The following is an 8,264-nucleotide window of genomic DNA, read 5'->3' as shown; positions in this document are numbered from 1 at the left end:
CGCTGTTTGGTGATCGGCTGCCGGTGCACCCCCAGTATTAGGAGGCACCAGTCACCCATGTTGTAGGTGTTTCTAGGTTTAGGCAGCTGAATGAGAGTTTTTTTACTCCAAGTTTGAACTTAGCCATATCAAGAGGACCTAGTGGCCATTACATACTTATGTCTTTTCTTGGGCTTGGCCCTTGATTCTAATCCCCTGCAGAAGAATCTAGGCGCTTAACTCCAAGGGATTTCAATGTCTTAACTAATCCAATTGACTTAAAGGAAATTTAACCACAAGGATATGTTTTAAAACCCTAATGGGTACCCACCTGCTTATTTAGGCACCCAAACAATTTTGAAAATCTGGCACTTCATTCTGAAAGCGCTTTTAAAAAATTAAGACCACATCCTCTTTTCCAGTTAATCTCCCATTGAACTCAATGCAGAACAGCTCACAAGCAGACTTATCATCTCAGAAAAGCTTCCTAGAGGGAGCCAAGTATTATAAAGATGTGTTAAACCAAATACTTGAAAAATAATCATTTCCATCTCTCACAACCTTAGAAAATGAAATAAAACCCCACTGATAAAAGATTTCTACAGCTTTTAAAAAGAGAAAATGAATCAGATACTCAGCTCCCACTGATTTCTACTGGACCTTTCAGAATCAGTCATCGCTCACCATCTGAGGGACAACACCTTACCTCTACTAAAGTTATAAAGAGAAAACACCAGCCAATTTCAGTGATCAGATTCCACTGACTGGGGCCTCTTCTTAAATAGCACTGCTTTTGGATCAGCGATTCTCTTCTGAAACCTATTCTTCAGGCTATGACATCTGTGTCACATGTGGCTGGGGCCTGTAGCACAAATGTTGGGTTGGGGGGGGTTTCTTCACTAACAACTGGTTCAGTTTGTTTAACAGAATCTGAGAGTGACAGTGCCAAACTGAATCCAGTGGTGCTTCCCTGGCTCCCAAGTCTAAATGAGGCCCCAATCTCCCCAGTCTACTCTGCACAGAACTATACTGAAATCTATTCAAAATCATGCCCCTAAAAACTATTTACTTTGGTATTATAAAGCCAAAGCTTAATTGTCACATTATCCAGAGAGACGGTTCCAAGAGCTATAATCCCTGGGAGTGGTATGAACCTTTCTGGGATGTATGAAACCAAAATGATTTAGCAGAAGACACAATTATCCCAGAGCAGGAATAGGCAACCTTTTCTGGGTGCGGGACAGAAAGGACACACCTTGGGTCAGTGACAGAAAGGTGGGTGCTAGCACCCTGCCACTGCCACTTGTCTCCCCGGCAGTACATGGAAAGCACCCACAGCCAGCATTTGCTCCCACAGAAGCATGGGGAGAACACCCACAGAAGGCATGCCCCACTAAATGCTGCTGAAGCCCCACAGCCATAGGCTGGATCCAGCCTGTGGGCCATAGATAGTCAACCCCTGTCCTAGAGGATGAGAACCCTGTGTGTTTTGAAAAGCAAATGTCATCATGGTCAAGTAGTTCAAACTATGCTTTTCTTATGCAAAGTACACATCTACTTACATATGTAGACAGTTAGGAAGAGTTTGCTCCACAGGGCAGCTCTGGTCTTGCAGCTCAGCGAGTTCCATGTTGTGCTGTTACCAAAAAAACTTGTTGGCCAAGCTATCAAGACTAACAGGTAAAAGCAACTACCCTGTGCTATCCTAACATTAATAAAATGCAGCAAATCTTTTAGATCAGACTCCACCTAGGTTTGAAACTATGTTTTGTTTTATTTTGTTTTTTAAAAAGCAAGCAAGAATAGTGGCTAGTAGCATTCATTGCAAAAAATAACAATAATAAAAATCTTAGCAAAATATTTTAAAAGCCATGTGATTTAAGTTATGTAGACAATAAAAGCGGTGTGTAGTTGTAGCCCAGGAGCTCTTTCTGGGGTTGCTTTCAAGGTCAGAGAGTCAAATAGGGCTATTTATGTAAGGCGGCAAGCAGAAGTTCATCCATTGCCTACTATACTCCATCAAAAGCATTTCCTCTGGTTGGTGTTTGGAGTGGTTGATAGATTTGGCCTTCTAGGAGATAAGCCTCCAGTAGTTGCCTTGTTGGGAGGTATCTATCTTGCACAGTAAACATATTGGCACCACCCTAAATGATACATATAGAATTATAACAGGCTGCCTAAAACCTACCCCCGTTCCCTGATTATACGCACTATCTGGCATCCCTCTTACATCAGGAGGAAAGTAGCAGGTGACATTGACTGGCAGGTACAAATCAAGCACCTGCCACCCACTATACAAACATCAACCAGTACACCATCGTCTCTCATGGAGAAATAGCCTTCTGTCCTCTATCACACCATTGGCCACATAGCCAAAATCAGCCAGAACTACCCTCTGGCAAAAAGAATGGGAGGAACTAGGCAACAAAGCTGTTGAATGGAGCTGGTGAGGAATTACCCCCAGTGAGGGGTTGGCATCCAGTGCCAACTACAAATGGCACACATGGCGGTGCCTGAACAGACTGAGAGTTGGTCTTGGCAGATGCAACTTTCTCATGAAATCTATGCAACCAACCAGTGTGTTTGTCAGGAGAAGCAAATCATGGACCTGAGATGCCCTGTAGCACTATGGACCTGAGATGCACCCCACAAAATCTGGCAACACCAACACCAGAAGCAATGATCTGTGCAGAATATTGGGAACAGCTCTTACAGAAAGGTTGGGCTGGAGACATAACGAAGAAGAAGCATTTCCTCTAACTTTTTTAGTGAGCATTGGAAGCCTTTAGCAATGCTGCAGGCATTGGAAACAAGTGCCTGCAGTAACACAATCAATGCTGCTTCTGAAATGGGCTCCCTCATTCCCCCTCAGAGCATGCAGGGAGGCAGGGGGTAGTGCAAAACTTTATTGAACAGCCAGTGCCCCCACAGCTAGGTGGGCACAGGTCTTTCACATGCTGAGGAATGTGACAATGCTGGCAGCAGTGTCCTCCTCAGCTGCCAGGGGCAGGGTGGGGTATCTCAGCCACAGGTAGCCCTCCAGGTGGCAGTGGAGGTTGCAGGGCAGCCTGGGCTTGCTCCCTGCACTGTCAAAGCTTGGGGATCTGTGCCAGGTTTGTGTGCGTGCCCAGGGCACCATGGTGATCACAGCAGCAGGGTGCAGCGGGTCGGCCATGCCTCGGTCCATGCAAACAGCTCCTCACGCAGCACCCAGGACACACGCAGCAGGGGCAGGTTTGGGGTGCAGCACTGCTGCAGAGGGAGGGGGAGCTGGCCCCAGACAGCCTCCCCAGAGAGGTCCCCTGTGGGGAGAGTGGGGACGGAGGCAGCCCCTTGTTCCAGTTGTTTGAGAGCTCCATGCACCCTAAACCCAGCCTACCCATTCTTGCCCTGGCTCATGCAGCTCTACACCAGCCATGACACCATGGGTTAGGAGGCAGCACAGGAGACAGGCTGGCCTGCAGGAGAAGGGGAGGAAGCAGGGTCTGGAGCCATGGCAGCAGGTGCTGCCAGGAGCCTGGCCTGTCCCAGCCTGAGACTGGGGCTGGGGAGGCAGGCTGCCTGTGGCCCACCAGCTCAGGGGGCACGGTGGGGAGCAGGGGTGCAGGGCTTGGCTGGCAGCTGCCTGGGCCTGCCCAGCTAACTTACCATGGTTCCTAGGCACCTGTGCATGCCTGACCCTTGCTCTGAGGCACCATACAGCCCCTGGTACAGAGCATCTTATCTCAGAAATATTGCAGACTCTTAAAAACAGCTTCTTTTTCATGGCTCTGCAGGCCCTCCAGCTGCACGCAGGGGAGTGGCCACAGTTGGCAGATGGGATGTGGCCTCAAGGTAACCACTGCCCACAGGCAGGGCCCTGCAGATGTGCCAGCTCTGCAGGAGGAGGACCCAGGATTGGACCCTCCTCCTGGGCCACCTGGGAACAGCCACAGAGGACCAGCAGGCAGATGCATGGACATGGCAGACAGAGGACATTGCCCAACAGGACAGGTGGTGAATGGAGGATGTCACCCACACGGACATGTGGGACTGGTGCAAGGAGGCACAGAACCAGGGGGACCAAGAGTTCTGGGTGCAGCTCCTGGCCCTGGAGTGTAAACACATGGAGGACCTATGGGAGCAAGGTGCAATTGTGGCCACACTAGTGCATGCCACGGAGGACCGCCAGGTGCTGAACAGTGTCCTGGCCCTAGTGATCACCATGTTGCCTGCTGCCCTGCCCCCAACCCCAGCCCCACCTGCCCCTGGCAGCCACTCGCTGCTCAACAGCAAGCCCCTTTGTAGGCCTGGGTGGGGGTCCAGCACCATCTCCACCAGCCAGGAGCCCCTGCCCCAGCCCCCATCCCAGGCCAAGCCCCACTAATCACCCCGGCAGGTGCAGAGCAGGAGCTGCCTGCAATGGAGCCAAGACTACATGCAGGCCCTGCAGGCTCTGGCCACTGGCTGCCAGAGGTGGAGGCACCCATGATGGGGACCAGCAACCACCGTCACTCCTGGGCAAGCTCCCCAGCCACCAGACTCGCTGTGGCATGCACACCCACAGGGGCACAGCCAGAGGCGGGGGTGCTGGCCGCCTGTCCCCAGGCTCTGCCACCTAGGCAGCTCCACCCTACAGGCACCCATCCCAGGAGGGCACACAGACACACCACATTGTAAATAAGTTGCATAGTTTGCATATTGTTGGTGGGTAGGGTGGGTAGTAGAGGGGGTCTGGTGTTGGGAAAGGAGGGGGAACAGATTCTGGTGTTGGGAAGGGTGCGGGGTGGTGGGGTCTGTTTCCTGTGAGGGCAATTAGGTGGGGGGGTTTTCCGAGAATTGTCCACAGTGAGCGTGGTGCTGGGGGTGGGCAGTGGGGCAGGGGTTCATGCGTGGCTGTCCAAATGGGTTACAGTGGGGAGTGCAAAAGGAGGTGGTCAGCCAGAGTCTCTCCCACCCAGTGCCCTGGCCCCCAGGGGCAAGTGTGTGACTTGCCTGGGGCCTCGGCAGAGGGGGGCCTGCTGTTGTTGCTCCCACTGCCAGGCATCCTCTACCTTGTCACACCTCCTCCAGCCAGGCCTTATGGAAGAGCTCTCTCCAGTCCTCACAGATGCAAGCTGTGACGGTGACCCAAGGGATGTTGTCCTCAGCGAACCTGAGGAGGTGATGAGGATGTGCTAGCATCGCTTGAGGCAGCCAAAGATGCACTCTACCAGCATGCAGGTCTGGTTCAGGCACCAGTTGAAGTGTGCCTGGCAGGGGTCCAGCTGGCTGGTGTAGAGCTGCATGAGCCAGGGCAAGAATGGGTAGGCTGGGTCCCTGATGAGGAGGGGTGGGACCACCACAGTGTCCAGCTGCAGGTCCAGCATCCCCAATGTGAAGCAGTTGCTCTGCACCAGAGCTAGCAGGGCAGAGTTCCAGAAGATGCGGGCATTGTGGACACTGCCTGCCCAGCTGGCACTCATGTTGGTGAAAGTGCCACAGTGGTTGATGATAGCCTGGAGCACAACAGAGTGAAAACCCCTCTGGCTGCAGTAGGCATAGTCACTGTGGGACAGGCAGGTGATGAGGATGTGGGTCCCACCCAGGGGGCATGGAACCCCACCACCACCACCAGCAAGTCGTGCACACATGGAGGGCACCCCAGGAGGGCACCACACACCTCCAAGACAGCCTCCCTGGTAGTGGTCTTGCCTGCGCCTAAGAAGTGGCCCACACAGTGGCCAGCTTGAGCAGGTCGATGGCCATCCAGGTGTCCGTGGGGAGGGATGGCCGCACGCTGGTGTCCTGCCACTCCAGGTGTGGGCAGAGCTGCTCCAGGAGGTCCTGGAAGGTGGCTCAGGTCATGTGGAACACCTCCAGCCACTGCTCCTCATCCTAGCTGTGCTGGACAATGTGGAGCCACCAGAGGTGGCAGAGCTGGAGGGGCAGGAGGGTGAGGAGCAGCAAATCTGCTCCCATGTCCCTGCACATGTAGACACCCGCCCGGGAGCATTTACTTGTAAGTAATGTTATCACAAGTAAACTGGTCCTGTATTAAATTCACATGTAGACACACCCAGCATATCCCACTTCCCAGGAAAGTGTTTGCTATGGTTAGGTATTTCCCAAACCAGGCTCTAACCCCCACTCTTGAAGCTGGCTCAGTGGACAGCTAAGAGGAAGGATGGGTGCGCCTACCTGTGTGCCCAACTGTGCAGTTGTTACTGTGCAGTCATTTAGTCGTTGCTTTAGCATTTGACGGTGCAGTTACTGCCATTACTGTGCAGTCCCGGTGGTGCATGGGTCATTTCCAACCCTACTGCGCAATAGCATCGGTGTCATGGTTCATGCCCACTGAAGCTACAACACCATAGAGATGAGTTATGTCTCCATAGCGATAAGTTAAATTGCTGTAGCTTGTTGCTACATTGCTGTAACACACCCGATACGTAGGTGTGCCCGATATGTAGAAAAAGGAGGAGGACGAGCTAGAATGAGTGTGGTTCACTAAAATGGATACTGTTTAGGAAAGAGCCCCAGGCACCCCAGTGGCTTTTCTGTACCATGTTGGACCCAACCATCATGTTGGATAAAAAGCAATGCTATATAGTTTCAAGCCTGGAAGAAGCCAGGAACTAGAACCCCTACCTATTCCGTACAGAAACCCAATCTGTTCACATGACATTATGTACGTACCTGGGCAATTGTATTCCTCTCCAGAACCAGCAGAGACATTGTGCTGCTTTCTGAGCAAGCTCAAAGGGGAGTGCAGTGTGATTGTAGCTATGCAAGTAGAAATAAAATATTCCTATGTCTCTGTAAGTGCCAAAAACTGCACTTGCTCAGCTCTGTAAGTGCTATGTAAGCACGTAGAAGTGAAATAAGATTTGGCCCTACCAGTGACATGGTGCAAGGACTCCATGTTGAAGTCCCTAAATCTATGGGCTGGCACTTATTTCCTCTGAGACTGAGAAGCTCAGTGTGACCGAGACATACACCTCCAGCTGGATTTGTGGCAGTAGCTACCCTTTCCCTCCAAGTGAAGGGAAGAGCTCCAGATCCCAGAGGTCTTGGAGCTGTGTATATTTTAACCTCCTTCAGTCTTCAGTCATCATGAATATCATCTTACTGCTTGGCATATAAACAGTCCATTTCTGTAGCATGAGAAAGTTAACATACTGTAATCATAATTTGGAAATTATGGGCCAAATTTGTTTCAGATGCCAGTTCAGAGAGATCAGTGGAGTTGCAGAAGGCATAAATGGTCTGGCTCTGTAAACCCAGCTATGCTATGTCTGATTTAAATGAGAACAGAGTTAATGTGAAAATAGCTATATTAAACTACAAGGGATAATGTAGGCTTTACCCATGCATTCATATAAAAACTTTGTCATTTACCATTGCACAATAATGAGCCTTGTTTACACGCCAAAAGATTTCAGGGAATATATGTCAGTAATAAAAATAGAAATATTTCTTTTGCAACAGTCAAGTGATGGAATAAGGTATCACTGGACTGAGTAATCTTTTAAAACAAGACAACACACAGAAAAATAAAGCCTCTTCAATATCTAGAATTTTCTTAGTAAATGGAACCCATGTACTTTAATAGTGCCAGTTTTCAGGGACTAAACTCCTGAGTGTGCACTTAAGTAGGGTATATATTAAATAAGAGAAACCTCTCAGATGTGGTTCTAGAATTCTCCTTAAAAACCAAACACACAATCTTTGTCTAACGTTTGTACCACAAAAATGCTTATACAGAACTTAGCTCTTCCTGAATAAGGACTTTAGGATTCTGCTTGAAAAAAGTCCCTAGGTAAAATGCAAGGTGTATACGTGCTATTACAGTGCTTAAAGCAAATCTGAGTTGAAGTAAGTCCCAGTCCTACCCCATATCTAGTGTTTAAGTATGCTGATAATAGGACAGTTATGAAGCATCCTCTTCACGGGATGATTTTTTCCACCAGTTACAACTTGGGTTTCCCATCTCTATGCTGATAAGACTAAAGCTCCAGGAAATCCTGGGTCATTTTGGTTTTGGATCACATATTTCAGCACATTTTCATCTATCCCTATGTTTATTTGAGAATCAAGTCATAGGTGTATACATTTCCACAAGTCAAGTCACTAAGGAACCTAAGTTTCTCTAGGTGCAGAGGCATAACGTAGACTTCTGGCACCTGAGCTGGGGATGTGAGGGGATGCTGAGTGCTGGAGAACTGTGGGAAAAAGGAGGTACTGAGCACTTACCTCCTCAAGTAGAGGCTGCCGCTGCTACTGCTGCTGCTGCACTGGTACAAGCTTCTCGGAGGCTGGGGCTG

Source organism: Gavialis gangeticus, unplaced genomic scaffold, assembly GCF_001723915.1.
Source record: "Gavialis gangeticus isolate Ggan-Ray unplaced genomic scaffold, GavGan_comp1, whole genome shotgun sequence".
In the NCBI taxonomy this organism is placed as follows: domain Eukaryota; kingdom Metazoa; phylum Chordata; order Crocodylia; family Gavialidae; genus Gavialis; species Gavialis gangeticus.
Note: the sequence above shows the minus strand (reverse complement) of the source record.